Below are 16,618 nucleotides of genomic sequence, written 5' to 3'. Positions count from 1 at the left end.
GAATGAAATGTAGTGTTTGTAAGGTTCAGTACTGTTCAGAGTTTCAAGATGGGGGTCTTGAAAGGCATCCCATACAATAAAGGGGGAGATGGTAACTGTTTTATTATTGTTGTTATGTTTTAAACATTTAAAATAACTTATTTTTATTTTATGTGCATTAGCATTTTGCCTGTGTGTATGTCTGTGTGAGGGTGTCAGACAGTTGCGAGCTGCCATGCGGGTGCTGAGAATTGAAACCAGGTCCTCTGGAAGAACATCCAGAGCTCTTAATGCCTGAGAGATCTCTCCAGCACCAACTGTTTTTATTATTGTGGTAGATGGTGATTGCCAAACATTGTCATAGACAATTACCTTTCTCCAGATATTCCTCAACTGTGAACCTAGGCCCTAGCAATGGGGACTTCCCAGTATCTGTGTTCTTCCTGTGGTCTGCTACATCTGCACTTGAACTCCGACAGCTGAAGGGTTGTGCTGATCAGGGAGACCGTGGTTGTGTTAGCCCGGGTGGAGATTTGGCTCCTGGCACAGGCAGAAAGCAGACTCATTGCATACACCAGTAGGAAAGTAACTGGCTGAGCTTGAGCCAGGCCTGATTCCAAGCATAGTACTCTGTGGGTCCCAGAAGAGCACTGCACTCTCAGCTCATCTCTGAAAAAGCCACAGACCAGGGTTCGGGTGTCAATGGGTTTCCTAGTTTGTTTGCTATGATTTTATCTTTTAATTTTTTCTATGGGAAATTGGACATTGGTGGCTCAAGCCTTTAATCCCAGCATTTGGGAAGCAGAGGCAGGTGGATCTCTTTGAGTTTGAGACCAGCCTGGTCTGCAAGAGCTAGTTCCAGGACAGCCTCCAAAGCCACAGAGAAACCCTGTCTCAAACCCCCCCCCCGTCAAAAAAAATTCCTATGGGAAATATACCAATTTGGAATCCCTCCCCTACTTTGAGAGCTACAGGGAATAAATGACTCTGGAAGCTTCCAGGGATTCAAAGGCTCAGGAACCTGGAAGTCCCCAAGAAGCAGTCACTGACACCCAAGAGCCTACAAAGGAGTGAAGACAGGCTTCCTGTCTCAGTGCTGAAGGGAAGTCCTGCCCCGCAAGGCTCTTAAAAAGTGGTTCAATTCTGTTTCCTGAGAAGGACAAGCGGAAGAAAACCCACGGCAGCTTTGACTGCCGGGAAGATCATTCTGATGGGAGAGCATCAGAAGAAGCAACTTTTGGGAAAGGGGCATTGATAATATTTTACAATCTGCAATGAGTTTAGATTTCTCACCAAATGATTTAAAATTTATAACTGTCTCCTTTTATCTTTTAAACTAACCTTCACAGTGGCTATGGTCCTGGTTGACTGATGGGGAAACCAACATTTGGAAGGTTCAGCTGACCCCCAGCCTCGCATCTGACTGGAAGCAGAGCTGAAATTTGCTTCCTTTCAGGGACCACCCAGCTTCGCTGCCCAGAGCTCAGTTTGGGCCAAATGAAAGAAGCCCCATAGTCGAAACAATTAGAAAACATAAATAGAAAAGGAATGTAGCAACTTCTTTCCTTATTAGGAAAACGCCTCTCAGATTTTTTTCTTTAAAAAGTCTCAAAATATATATCTAAAAGAAGTTACATACAAGTCTCCTTTCAAATTCTAACAATTTGCTTCTAGTGATGCTTTTTTTCCCCTTGAGTTTGTTTTCTGAAATAAAAACATAGGAATGCCACCTTACCAAAATAATTTTCTCCAGAACAACATAAAAAAGTGTGTCCTAGAATTTGAAACAAGTTGGCCACGGTTGTCTCTTGGGAAGGGTGTGGCATACTTCGTTCCTGAAGTATGCTTCTTCAATTTCATACATACTTAATTGCTGGTAAGTTTTGCAATACACATGGACCTCAAAAGCCAAACTCCTTAAAAGATGAATTCACCTCAGATCGACTTGATTGTTTCACTGATTCATCAGTGAGGTAATTTGCGAGATAAAGTTACTATTTGCTGAACCCTCCACCCCATTAACACTGCTCTGATCTTGCTTTTCAAAATAAATCTAAACCAGTTGGTAGGAGGGCAATTCCTTGCCTTGGAGTGAGTCTATGTGAGAAGCAGTTGGCTGTTTTACCTGGAATGTGTATGGACACGGGGACTTGATTCTGACACTGGGCTCCATTCACTTATTCCTTGTTTGTTAAGGATATACTTCTCCTCTCTAAACTTGTGATGTAGGCAGAGATGGCGGTGATTTGAATGGTGGCTCCATTCCTGGTGGAACTTATACCCTAATGACTTCACTCTGTGTATCTTATGAAGTTACAGTATTTCTCTGGAGTCTGTTGTCTGTTTGTTTTGAGAAAAGATAGAGCTATGTACTCCAGGCTGCCACAAACATACCACCCCCATCTTCTGACTCCTCACTCCTCTTGAGCATTGTCAATCATAGGCTTATACCACCATGCTCAGTCCTGGGTTTCACATTTGCTTTCTGTCCTGGCATTGAATTTAAGTCCTCACATTCTAGGTAGGCACTCAACCACTAAGTTTCATCTCCAGGTCTCCCTTCCTTCCTTCCTTCCTTCCTTCCTTCCTTCCTTCCTTTCTTCCTTCCTTCCTTTCTGTTTCCCTTTCTTCCTTTCTCTTTCTTCCTTTCTCTTTCTTCCTTTCTTTCTCTCCCTTCCTCATTCTTTCTTCTCTTTCTTTCTTTCTTTCTTTCTTTCTGACATAGTTTCACTAAGTTGCCCGGGTTGGCCTTGAACAGGCAATCGTCCAGACTCAAGCTTTCAGCTAGCTAGGACTGCAGGCACCACCAAGCCTAGACTAGCCTTCATTTTAAAGGTGAAATGTCTAAGAATGTGTACTAAAACGAGTGAAGACATCTCCTTCATAAGACTGTGTTGAAAATAACTTTAAAAGTATAAAGACCTAATTTGTGGAGGATGGTCTGTGAGTTCTCCCCGAACCTACCATGTTTAATTAAATCAAATCCAGCAGCAGAGGGCAGCGGTGCCCTTGATCACCTCCATTGTTTAAGGATGCCCACAGTTAGGCTTTGCCCTGAAGTTGTTGTCTGGTCCTCCTCTGCCTGGTGATGTGGGGTAGCTTTTCTCGTGCTCTTCAGGGTGTTCACGGATCACATCACATTGTCATCCATGCTCTGTTCTGTTTAATAGAGGTACGGCTTGCTCTGCCTTCCCTCACTTTGTGTATGGGGGCCATGTTTTCCATTCCCCAGATCCTCAGGCTGCTCTCTCTCTTTCTCTCTCCCTCCTTACCCCCTCTCTCTTTCTCTCTCTCTTCCTCTTAATCTCGAGCCCATGTCAGCACCTCAGAGACAAAACAAGAGCAGAAGCTGAAATCAGGTTTGTGTGCAACTACAGAACAATGCCCTGGGACCATGGATAGTTGCCAAGCAGGGATGCAGGGCGACCAGGCCTGTGCTCGCCTCAACTGATGAAGTGCAAATGACAGTTCTAAGACAACGTTCCACTAGGTCCCTTAAATGGACCATTATTTGGACCAAAGTGATAAAAGCAGACACAAAGGAGGAAGGCGAGTTAATGGAAAATTACAGTCAAATTGACCAGAGAAAGGTAAAATGATGCATAAGACTGTAAGATGCTTTACTTAAGCATTCCGAATGCAGTGCCATTTCACAGCTGTCACCACAAGGAGACAAATCCTTTTGGAACTTGACTTTGGACTTTCCCTGAAGGCAGCTTGCCAGTTACACGTCTTAAATCTCATAGATTGGCTGTAAAGTTGATATAAACTCTGTTTTTCTCTCCTGCTTGTATGCTCTTGTTCTATGCCTCCTTGGATTGTTCCAAGTTCAAATTATAAACATCTGGAAGACAGAGACCAGATCATTTTGATTAGTAGGGATTCTTTGGGAAGGGACTGTCTGGAGCTGGGCACTCTTTGAGGACTTCTCCCACTTATTGTGATTGTGGAGAATGGAACGAGGTGTTGAGGAGTTGACGGGGGCGGGGGCCTTAGATGAAGTGGGAAAAGGAGATGTCTACCTTTTTATCTATAATAAAGTCTGTATGATGAGGAGCTTCTAAAATACATCAGTGTGGGGAAAGAGAGCTTTCCTGAGGTATACAGGTTCATATGCAGGCTCTGGAACCAGGATGCCCTGATTCACAATGTAGAATGCAGAATTCTTACACTCTAACTGTGGGAACTTGAAAATGCCTTGTCCTCTTTATCCCTTGGTTTTATCTGTAAAGTTGGCTGTTAGTACCACTCTGTCAGTCGTATGGTTACTTGAAGATAAAGGAGAAATGCCCTGCTCAAAGGCAGACAGATTAGCACTCAGCACTTTCCCACTGCTTTGACAACCAGTCCCAAACAGAATTGCACTGCCTTCAGTCTCCAGATCCTTTGCTCCAAATAATTTTAAATTGTTGTGATAAAGTCTGAGGCACATTTTCTCATTTATTCTACAGACTTTATGTTGATGGTCCATAGAAATGTAATTAGCATCCTTGAAAATATTTTGATCAGGCCTGGAAGTCACTACAACATTAACACAAAGAACAGAACACAAGAGTCATCCTGTTTTGCACACTGACTTTGAGAACCGGTGAGCAGGTCCCTTGACAAGTGAGATTATCTGGAAGAAAAAGCAATTATGTAGCCAAAATCTAACAGCTGCAGTGAGCACAGAAATAAACAGCCTGGAGAGCCTGTAAAGCAAAGATGTAACCTGGAGGAGTCCTATACTGCCTGGGAAAACCAGATGAGAATCATCTGTTTGGGAAATCTGGGGGAGGAGAATACTTTCATGTCATTTTAGAACATTTATTGCCATAATGTTTACTTTTCAAAGGCAGCTGCCATGTCAGACAGCTGTAGTTTATTGGTGTGATGTGTGATGATGAGCAAAATACACACATGTATTGGCTAGTCAGGATTTCTAGTCATTCCTTACATTTGCCAGTGATTTTCCATTTCTCCTTGCTTTTATTTAATGGCAGGTTTTTAAAGGAGTTTAATGATTTGAATAAATGATGTAAGAGAGAAAACAAATGAAGGAAGAGGTGGAAGAAAGAGAAAAGGGTTTCGTGAAAGCCTCGGAGATGAGCCAACAGTACAGGTGAATGTCAATTAGTATAATGATGTGAAAGTCTTGCATGTGTATCTCTATTGTGAATTGTAGGTCAAACCTTTTTTCCCAAACTTTTTTTATTTGAATTAGAAACAGGATTGTTTTACATGACAATCCCAGCTCCCTTCTCCCTCTTGTTCCCCCCTACCACTCCCCCAACTAAAACCCTATCTATCACATATCCTTTCTGCTCCCCCTGGAGGGTGAGGCCTTCCATAGGGTGTCATCAGAGTCTATCGTATCCTTTGGGATAGGGCCTAGGCCCTTCCCCGTGTGTCTTGGCTCAGGTAGTATTCATCTATATGGAATGGGCTCCCAAAGTCCACACCTATGCTAGGGATAAGTACTGAACTTCTACAGGAGGTCCTGTAGATTTCTGAGGTTTCCTCGCAGAAACCCATGTTCCTGGGGTCTAGATCAGTCCCATGCTGGTATTCCAGCTATCAGTCTGGGGAGCAAGAATTCCCAGATGTTCAGGTCAGCTGTTTCTGTGGGTTTCACCAGCATGGTCTGGACCCCTTTGCCTTTCACTCATCCTTCTCTGCGACTAGATTCCAATTCTGTTCAGTGATTAGTTATGGGTGTCTGCTTCTACTTTCACCAGCTGTTAGATGAAGGCTATAGGATGGCATATAAGACAGTCATCAATCTTATTATCAGGGGAGGGCATTTAAGGTAGTCTCTTCTCTGTTGCTTAGATTGTTAGTTGGTGTCATCTTTGTAGCTTTCCAGACCTTTCCCTAGTGCCTTATTCCTCTGTAAACCTAAAATGTCTCCTTTTACTATGGCATCTCCTTTCTTGTCTTCTTCTATTCTTCCCCCAACTCAACCTTTCTGCTCCCTCATGTCCTCTGCATCCCTCCTCTTCTCCCCTTCTCGTTCTCTAGCTCCCTCCCCCCTTCCTGTGCTCCCAATTTGCTCAGGAGATCTTGACCCTTTCCCCTTCTCCAGGGGACCATGTATATCTCTCTTAAGGTCCTCCTTGTTTACTAGCTTCTTTGGCAGTGTGGATTGTAGGCTGGTAATCCTTTACTCTATGTCTAAAATCCGCATATGAGTGAATATATATCATGTTTGTCTTTTTGTGATTGGGTTACCTCGTTCAGAATGGTTTCTTCTAATTCCATCCATTTTTCTGCAAATTTCAAGATTTGTAAGTCAAACCTTTACTTATTAAAAATTCACCCAAGCTATTTGGAAAGAGACCTTGAGGGATAGAGAAAAAGTATAGAGGCAATGGGGGAGGTGGATGCAATGAAAGCATAGAATATGCATGGATGAGAATGTCACTATGTTATTTTATCCAATTAGTATATGCAACTAAACTAGGAAAAGACCCACTCACCTCTGGTTGGATTGGTGATGTAGCTCAACTATAGAGCACTTGAGGCCTTGAGTTCCATCCCAGGCACCGAGGAAGGAAGCAGGAAGAGGAAGAAAGGGAGAAGGGAGCTAGAAAGATTGCTCAGCAATTAAGAGCACAAACTGCTCTTGCAGTGAACCGAAGTTCAGTCCCCAGCAACCAAGCAAGATGGCTAACAACTGCCTGTAACTCTAGCTCCAGGGAATCTAGTGCCTCCCTCTGGGCTTCTTAGGCACCTGCACTCACATACATATACCTATATACATATGCATACAACTAAAAGTAAAACAAATTTTCAAAGAAAGGAGGGAGGGGGAGGGAAGGAAAGAGAAGGGAAGGGAAGGAAAGAGAAGGGAAGGAAAGAGAAAGGCAGGCAGGAAGGAAAAAATGTTCTGTGATCTCTGGAATCTTCTTTGCATGACATCAACATGACCTCAGTCCTCAGAACAAAGCAGACCCAACCATAGATCCTGAGAACTTCTCGTCCACACACTAAAGTATTGAAAGCAGTGTCACCCTTGCTCCCTGGATAGTTCATTCAGGTCATTCATAGTCCTGGGGCGGAAGACTTCAGAGTCATTCTGTCTGCAGCCTGTGGCAGTCTTTGTCAATCAGAACCATAGGCTGATATCATACGGAGGTTTCCAATGAGGACAATCACTGAAGTCCCATGGAAGAGCACCTATGCACAGAAGTCCATTTCTTGCACACTCTTAAGTGCACGCTCAATGAACATGTGTCTGCTTTTGTGTAAGTCTGATGTCCTTATTCACCAAGGATTTGACAGCCACTTCTACAGCCACTTCTCGAGGAGTGCCTTCTCTGATTTGACAGTGATCACTCCCAGTAAGTGTTTGCAGAAAATACATGAAGCAATAGTTTCCATTCTCCCTACAGCTTATGAGATAAAATTATACATTTGTGAACTAAGGTGATACCACTCTACTTCTTATGAGATAAACAGCATACTGTGCTTCCATTTTTAGACATTTTAGAGATGGGTAAAAAAGGAAACTCTGAAAAAGAACCTGAGCTTCCAAATGTTAGCCCACTACTCCACATTGTAAGTCACCGAAGGCAGGGCTGACATTCCTGCTAGAACTTCCTGAGACACTGAAAAGTTATAACCACTAGTTATAACAGTTGAAGATAGACAGGGCTGTGCGATTTTTCACTGGGTCAGTTTCTTTCTCAGCTCACTGCTGTTCCGGTGGGTAAAGAAGGAATGCATGAACTGAGCCTGTAACCTTCCCCACTCCACGGATGGAATCAGTGAGCTGGATTCACTCAGTGTTTATAGCAGTGGAAACAAGCTAAGTGAAACTCCACAGCCTAGCATGTGCTTCTCAAGTTTCTGCCTAGCTCCCCTACTCAGTGCTTAAGGCTCCCATAACCCAAACTGCACTGTTTCTACGGTACCGGGTGTATTGTAACTTTCCCCAAGTAATCAGCATTGGATGGTCTAGGTTTCAGTGCATTTGGCTTAGGGAGTTTAGGATAAACACAAGAGAATAACCAAGTGATGTTTTTTTTTTTCACTGTAAAGAAAACTATGATTTGCAATGAACAAAACACACAAGCTAGTTTTAAACTCTTTTTCTTTGGTATTCATTAGTCACTATGTTTACAAATTGGTTTATTATTTAATTCTGTTTATAAATAGCTGTGCTTCTCAAGTCTTCAGGGTTATATCTTTCAACAAATTTGTAAGTTTCTCAGCCATTACATAGTGAAATATTCTCTTTCTTTTATTTTTTCTAATTATTCTTTTATAAAACTTCATCAATGAGGCTGAAGCTGTATCTCAGTGGGTACAGTGCTTGCCTAGCATGCACAAAGCCCTGGGTTCAATCCCTGCACTGCAGAAACTGTGTGTAGTAGCTCAAACCTGTAATCCCACTCGGCAAGTGGACACAATATGACCAAAAGTCCAAAGTCATCCCCAGGCATGTAACAAGTCTGAGACTAGCCTGGGATCTATGCAATGAAAATGACAACCACATTAGGTTTATGCTGGGCATCTCAGAGCTTTGTCCTCTGTTTCACCAATGCTTATATTTTCATCTCTTCGCTTCCCTGAGCTAAATTCAGATTACTTTTCTCAAATCAATTTTTCAGTTCATTAATTTTGTTTTCCTCCTCTAAAATTATTATTTTATGGGGGATCCTTATATGTTTGTGAGTATGTGTACCACAGCATGTTTGTGGAGGTCAGAGGAAAACTGGGCACCAAAGTTATCCCACTCGGCTTGTATATCAAGTGCCTTTATCCACTAAGCCATTTTGTCAGCCTCTCACTGTAGTTGGAAGTTTCTGTCCCAAAAACTGCTCCCAGGTAACAGACACAGAGACCTAATATTAATTGTAAATGTTTGGCTGTATTACTAACTAGCTCTTACAACTTAAACCAACTCATTTCTATTAATTAATTTCTATTAAGCGTCTTGCTCCCTCTGTGTTTCTTGGTGACTCCACTGACTCCTCCCTTCCCCCCCCAACATTCTCAGTTTGGCTGCCCCACCTATACTTCCTGCCTGGCTACCCGTCAGTTCTTTTAATGGGAGTAATATATAGTCACAGTGTACAGAAGGATTTTTCTACAGTCACTCTTCTTTTTGGCTTATAACCTATTCATCATATATATATATATATATATATATATATATATATATATATCCCTAGTTTTCAAGCATTATAGAATCACAACAATCAGCTGTAAAAATAGGAGATAAAAGTTTCCATGTACTCACAATGCAGCTTCCCCAGTGTGACCCTATATTAATGCAATGGTGAGGTCAAGATGTTGATTGGTACCATGTTATCTGGTATAATACGATGTCACAGTTTTTGCATATATTCATATATCAGTATCTTTGTATATACTTTTGATAACATTTATTAAAACTATAGATTCATTTAACTACCACCACAAGTGACATACAGAATTGACCTATCATTACAGAAGAACTCCTTCATTTCTGTGTCTTCATAGACATACTGCCTTCTCTTTCTTTATCCCCTAATGACTACTCATCTGCTTTCCCTCTCTAACTGGTTGTAACTTTGGGAGATCTCCATAAATGGAATTACACAGTACATGTGGCCCTTGAAGCTGACAATTTCACTTAGACTGTGATATAAAGAGCAATCTAAGTCATGTGTATTGCAGCTCATCTCTTTTCATTGCTTACTAGTGTTTATTGTATTGCCAGAGGTTGTTTTCTCCTCCTGTTGAAGAGCAAATAAGATGTGTCTGGATTTGTGAGAGTACATAGAGCTGCATGAACATCTAGGCTATGTTTCTATAAGAACAAACATGTTGATTGTCATGCAACTGTGTTTAATTTACTAAAACTACAAACTGATTTACAGTGTGGCTGTACCTGCAATATCCTAGAAACCTGGTGTCTTTGCATCTTTGCCAGCGCTTAGCATTGTCAGAGGGCTTTATTTTTAATGTTAACCATTTTAGCAGGCATGACGTCATTTCCCATATGTGTTTAAGCTGCACTTATCTAATAACCAGATATGTTGGTTCTTCGCAAGTTTGTCTTTGCAGTATTTCTGCGATTTCTGAATTGAGATGTTGGTTTAGAAGATTTCTTAATATATTCTGGACACAAGTGACTGATTAGATATATGGTATACAGATATTATCTCTGCCATAGACTTTCAGCTCTTGTTTAAATTTGATTTCTAAAAGTTCTACTTCATTCCATTCCCAAATAGCCCAATCATTTCTTCAGAGACTCTTCTACTTTCCCCTTTAAGTCCTATTTAAAAACCTTTCTAAAAATAATTCTCTTTCATGAATTATAGTGTTTCAAAGTTCCAAATTTACCCACTTGCCATTTGTTGATTCTCTTTCATAGTTCTGGTTTTCCCATATGCTTTACTATTTTATAGTATCAATCTGCCTTCATTTCGGATTTAATCTTTGAAAATCCCTGCAAAGCCACCTGGGGTGGTGACAATGGAGTTCTGCAAGAGAAGTGTTGCATTTGCTTGAGGACCATGCTAGGATCAGGAAACAGCTCTGGATGCCACATTTTATGCTTTCACAGCTACATAAAGGTTCCAGGGTGCCATAGGGAAGAATTTGGAGACCAGAGGGTGTCATGGAAAATTTTTAACCCCTTTCTGAACCTGATGGGCTGTTTCCTGTTCACTTGTTATTAATTTGGCACTGCATCATCTGACTTCATGTTGAGTTTTAGTTCAGATTTCCTGCCTATAGGCCCAAGACTTATCTCCTGCTTCCAAGCAAGGTTCAGCAGGCAAGCCCCTCCCTTGCAGTATCTTCAGCTATTATTTCAGTTTCACTGGTTTTTATTTCTCATATAATTGTTACTGCCTGGGAATTTTCTAAGCACATCTTTTCATTTAAAAACTTATGTCATTAAAAAGAGTAAATGCATCTCTGATTTCTTTCTCAGCCCAATTATCATCTATATATAGGAGGGCTACTGGCTTTTGTTTGTTTGTTTGTTTTTTGAGTAAATCTTGTATTGTGCCACTTTGCTGAAGGTGTTTGTCAGCTGTAGGAGTTCCCTGGTAGAGTTTTTCGGGTCACTTATGTAAACTATCATATCATCTGCAAATAGTGAAAGTTTGACTTCTTCCTTTCCAATTTGTATACCCTTGATCTTCTTTTGTTGTCTTATTGCCCTAGCTAGAACTCCAAGTATAATATGGAAGAGATATGGAGAGAGTGAAAAATCTTGTCTTTTTCCTGATTTTAGAGGAATCCCATTGAATTTTTCTCCATTCAGTTGGCTAAATGTTGACTGTCGGTTTGCTGTATATTGCCTTTATTATGTCTAGGTATGTTCCTGTTATCCCTGATCTCTCCAAGACCTTTATCATGAAGTGGTGCTGAATTTTGTTGAAGGCTTTTTCAGAATCTAATGAGATGATCATGTGGTTTTTCTTTTTCATTTTGTTTATATGGTGGATTACATTGACAGATTTTTGTATGTTGAACCATCCTTGCATCTCTGGAATGAATTCTACTTGATCATGGTAGATGATTTTTCTCATATGTTCTTGAATAGAGTGAAATCTTGTACAGACACTTTGGAAATCAGTATGGTGGTTTCTCAAAAAAAATGGAATCAGTCTACCTCAAGATCCAGCAATTCCACTCTTAGGCATATACCCAAAGGATGCACATTCACCACAAGGACATATGTTCAACTATGTTCATAGCAGCATTATTTGTTCAATGGAGTACTACTCATGGGAAAAAAAACAATGAAATCTTGAAATTCACAGGCAAGTAGATGGAACTAGAAAAAACCATCCTGACTGACCCAGAAAGAAAAACGTAGTATGTACTCACTCATAAGTGGATATTAGAATTAGAGCAAAGGATAACTAGCCTACAATTCACAACCCCAGAGAAACTAGGCAGCAAGGAGGACCCTAAGAGAGGCATATATCAACATCTGAAGAAGGGGAAAGGGACAAGATCTCCTGAGCAATTTGGGAGCATGGAGGGCAGGGAAGGAGGAGGAAGGGAAAGGAGGCGGAGAACATGAGGGATCAGGAAGATTGAGTGGAGGGAAGAATAAAGACAGCAAGAAAAGAGATATATTAATAGAGGGAGGCATTATAGGTCAAAAGAGAAATCTGGCACTAAGATTCTAAGCAATAGTGGAGAGGCTACCTTAAATGCCCTTCCTCTATAATGAGATTGATGACTACCTTATATGCCATCATAGAGCCTTCACCCACTGAGCCCTTCCCCACCTGCAACCCCATCAGAAGCCTTCAATTATGGAGAGCTACACTTTAGCATTCTTATCAAAAATTTTAAGAGTTCTCTTTGATGGCTTTCTGTCTGGCTGTTACTTTTGTGCGGGTGGAGTGGAGTTGTCATAGAAGCCTTCCATGCCCCTTTCTCAACTGTGAGTCTACAATCATTAATACTACTGCAGAAGTAGTTTCCTTGCCCTTTACAGTGAGTGTGAGCACAGATTATGGCATTCCACATGGCTTCTGACAATAGCACAGACCACAAACATCCACATGGCCTCTAGTGTCAGTATGGAACTAGAATGTGGTAATTGTCCTAGTTAGGGTTACTATTGCAATGATTAAGCCACTTTCCACCCCTTTGCACTAGTCTAAATTCTTAAATCATTCATGAATTTTTCGATCTTCTTGTTACTTAAGTTATATTCATTACACATTTCCCTCGGCCATCTGTGGGCAGTATCACTGGGTATAAACTCCCCTAGGCTGAGCATCAAATCAGAGCAGATCGATAGAGGAACATTTACTTATCAAAGGCAATGGTTCTCAACCTTCCTAATTCTGCCACCCCCTTTTTTTTTTTTACAAATAAAAGTTTATTGTACAAAATTAAGGCTTCAGATTTCACAGTTCACCAAAACAAAAACAAACAAACAAAACCAAAAAAATTAGGTGCCTCTTTCTCCCAAACTTCACTTTCACTTGCAACCATTAAAATGACTTGACCAAATGTTATGAAAATAAACACTATAAATAATATCAAGTCCTTTCAAACTGGCTAATCCAAATGTTATTTCTTGGCATAGGTAATCTTCATAGCATAAAATGGTGTGATCTTAAACCCTTGTAAAGCACCTCTGGCAGCTCCAGCCTGCCCATCATTTTCAAATTCCACAAATGCAATGCCATGCCTCCCAGGTACCAACTGAACTTCCTTAAAACCAGGGAACTAATTGAACAGCATGGATAACATCATGTCATTCCTCTCTTCTGGTAAATTATTAAGGAATAGGATATAATTTGGAGGATAATCAGGGACCTGAAGATTTGGTGCTGCGTTTCCTTGAGTATTAGCCGAATTTGGTGTTCTCTGCCCAGGCTTTTTGTTTGCAGCTGCTGCAGCCTGTTCCATGGTTTCAGCTTTTTTTCTTTTGTTTTTTCTTTTCCTTGTCAGTGAAAGTGCTACCAATTTTAGATATTATATTGGAATCTGTTTTTGCATAGTGAATTTGCATTGGCTTACCATAAAATGGAAATTCTTGTAACTGTCTCAAAGCATTTATGGATAAACCCAGTTCCTTAAATATAACAAAAGCCTGCCCCCTCATCTTCATGGTCTTTAAAGCCACAATATCTACCATGTGTCCAAACTGAGAAAATAGGGCATACAGGGATCTCTTCAATTCTTCTTTTTTAATTTTATCATTCATATTGTTGATATAAATCGTGTGATTTGGTCTGCTATCCATGTTTGGGTAAAACCTTTGGAATAGCCTGAAGCCAGCTCTGTCCAGCATGAAACCAAAACCAGAAGGTGCTGCCACCCTTTAATATAGTTCCTCATGTCATGGTGACCCCCAACCATAAAATTATTTTTGTCGCTATTTCATAACTGTATTTTTGCTACTGTTATGAATTGTAGTATAAATAATTGTGTTTTCTGATGGTCTTAGGCAACCACAGTGAAAGGGTCATTTGACCACCAAGAGGGTCTTTATCCACTCGTTGAGAACCACTGATCTAAGTAGTCACCCAGGAATTTGAGTGGGTGTGGATACATTGATTATAAGTGGTCATAGACGCTTCCGTGAAGGGAGAATAACATGAATGAGGAAAACAGTGGTTTTCATAAAATGTAGGAAAACATACCAAGGGACAAGAATTTGACAGTGTTTCTCCATTTGGGGCCAAGGTTAAAGAGATCTAGTCCAGGGCATCCAGTCCCAAGGTCATTTACTATGCTTCTCTGGAACTTGAATGGAAATGCTTCTTGGAGCATCCCTTTCATGTGCTTTCACTGATCAACAGCTGGCAACTATCTGATGAACACTTCCCTTGTTCAGGTGTTCTGCATGGCAGACGTGAGCATTTTGATTTCTGAGAACAGCTACCCCTTCTTGTAATTACTGAGTTGGCATTCTGGTTTATGAATGCTTCCTGTCAAGACCATTGCTGATGCAATATCAAGTTTAATGTTTGCCAAGCTGATGAACAGACTTTGAAGATGGGTCAAGGGCAATGGACCAGCCTTCAAGGTTTGGATATCCTCCAAGTTGGTGCCCGAGCAGCATCACTGAATGACGCAGAAGGCTTTTATAAACATCCATTCCTGGCCCCCACTCCAGCCCTTCCTGAGTCAGAGTGAGGTGAAGTCAGGAGAAGAGACAGAGAATCTGTGATTTTCATAAAGTCCTTTGATGGTTCTTAGGCAGCAGATTTGGGAAATGCTGTCCAAGATAATTTTATCATTCATCTTTCTTTAACCAGAATGTGCACTTTTAAAATTCTCTGCTCCAAAATAATGACTCAGGTTATAGCAGTCTTAATTGAGTTTAATGCAATCCCCAGTACTGTAGACTTAATCATCCCATGGGTAATTGCATTTTGAAATAAGAGCTTGTTAGTCAGATAAATCCCTTCAGCATTATGGCTTTCTCATCCTTTGGAGCAAGTAAGGTCAGTCTCGGACACACTGCCCTTACGGTCAGTCTCTTGTCTTTTGCACCCCCTTCCACATCCAGTCTTTCTTCCCTCTCCATCCTTGTTTTTTTTTTTTATACTTTTTTCCAAGTTTTTTATTTGAATTAGGAACAGGATTGTTTTACATGACAATCCCATTTCCCTTCTCCCACCCGTCCTCCCCTACCTGCCCCCCACCCCTGCTAAAACCTTATCTGTCACATATCTTCTCTGCTTCCCCCTGGATAGTGAGGCCTTCCATAGGTGTCATCAGAGTCTTTCGTTTCCTTTGGGGTAGCGCCTAGGCCCACCCCTATGTGTCTTGGCTCAGGGAGCATTCCTCTATATGGACTGGGCTCCCAAAGTCCACACCTATACTAGGGATAAATACTGGGCTTCTACAGGAAGTCCCATAGATTTCCGAGGTTTCCTCGCAGAAACCCATGTTCCTTGGGTCTGGATCAGTCCCATGCTAGTATTCCAGCTATCTGCATCTGGGTTCCAGTTCAGATCGGTGATAAGTTATGGGTGTCTGCTTCTACTTCCACCAGCTGCTGGATGAGGGCATATAAGTCTGTCATCAATCTCATAATCAGGGGAGGGCATTTGAGGTAGCCTCTCCTCCGTTGCTGAGATAGTTAGCTGGTGTCATCTTTGTAGATCTCCAGACATTTCCCTAGTGCCTGATTTCTCTGTAAACCAAAAGTGTCTCCCTCTATTATATCTTATGGAGATATAATATCGTGTATTCTTCCCCTGACTCATATTTTCTGCTCCCTCTGCTCCCTCGGCATCCCTCTTCCTCTCTCCTTCTCATTCTCCTAGCTCCTTCTCCCCCTTCCCGTGCTCCCAATTTGCTCAGCAGATCTTGAGCCTCTCCCCTTCTCCAGGGGACCATTTATGTCTCTCTTAGGGACCTCCATGTATATTAGCTTCATTGGCAGTGTGGATTGTAGGCTGGTAATCCTTACTCTATGTCTAAAATCCTCATATGAGTGAGTATATACCATATTTGTCTTTTTGCGATTGGGTTACCTCACTCAGAATGGTTTCTTCTAGATCCATCCATTTTCCTGCAAATTTCAAAATTCCATTGTTTTTTTCCGCTGAGTAGTACTCCATTGTGTAAATGTACCACATTTTCTCTATCCATTCTTCCATTGAGGGGCATCTAGGCTGCTTCCAATTTCTGGCTATTACAAATAGTGCTGCTATGAACATCGTTGAACATATGTCCTTGTTGTATTAATGTGCTTCTTTTGGGTATATGCCTAAGAGTGGAATTGCTGGATCTTGTGGTAGACTCATTTCCATTTTCTTGAGGAGTTGCATACTGATTTCCAAAGTGGCTGTACAAGTTGGCACTCCCACCAGCAGTGGAGGAGTGTTCCCCTTTCTCCACATCCTCTCCAACATGAACTGTCATTGGTGTTTTTGATTTTAGCCATTCTGACAGGAGTAAGATGGTATCTCAGAGTTGTTTTGATTTGCATTTCCCTGATGCTAAGGATTTTGAACACTTTCTTATGTGTCTTTCAGCCATCTTAGATTCCTCTATTGAGAATTGTCTATTTAGTTCTGTACCCCACTTTTTAATTGGATTGTTTGGTGTTTGGGAGACTAGCTTCTTGAGTTCTTTGTATATTTTGGAGATCAGCCCTCTGTCAGATGTGGGGTTGGTGAATATCTTTTCCCAGTCTGTGGGCTGCCGTTTTGTCTTGCTGACT

At 41.3% G+C, this 16,618-nt stretch overlaps 1 pseudogene; it reads right to left on the bottom strand.

Annotated features, from left to right (window-relative positions):
* Nucleotides 1-13,002: 13,002 nt before the first annotated feature.
* On the bottom strand, nucleotides 13,003-13,726 carry LOC100761674 (annotated as a pseudogene).
* Nucleotides 13,727-16,618: the final 2,892 nt, after the last annotated feature.

The sequence above is a fragment of the Cricetulus griseus genome, chromosome 2, assembly GCF_003668045.3.
Source record: "Cricetulus griseus strain 17A/GY chromosome 2, alternate assembly CriGri-PICRH-1.0, whole genome shotgun sequence".
Lineage (NCBI taxonomy): Eukaryota > Metazoa > Chordata > Mammalia > Rodentia > Cricetidae > Cricetulus > Cricetulus griseus.
This window is presented reverse-complemented; position numbering and strand designations above follow the sequence as displayed.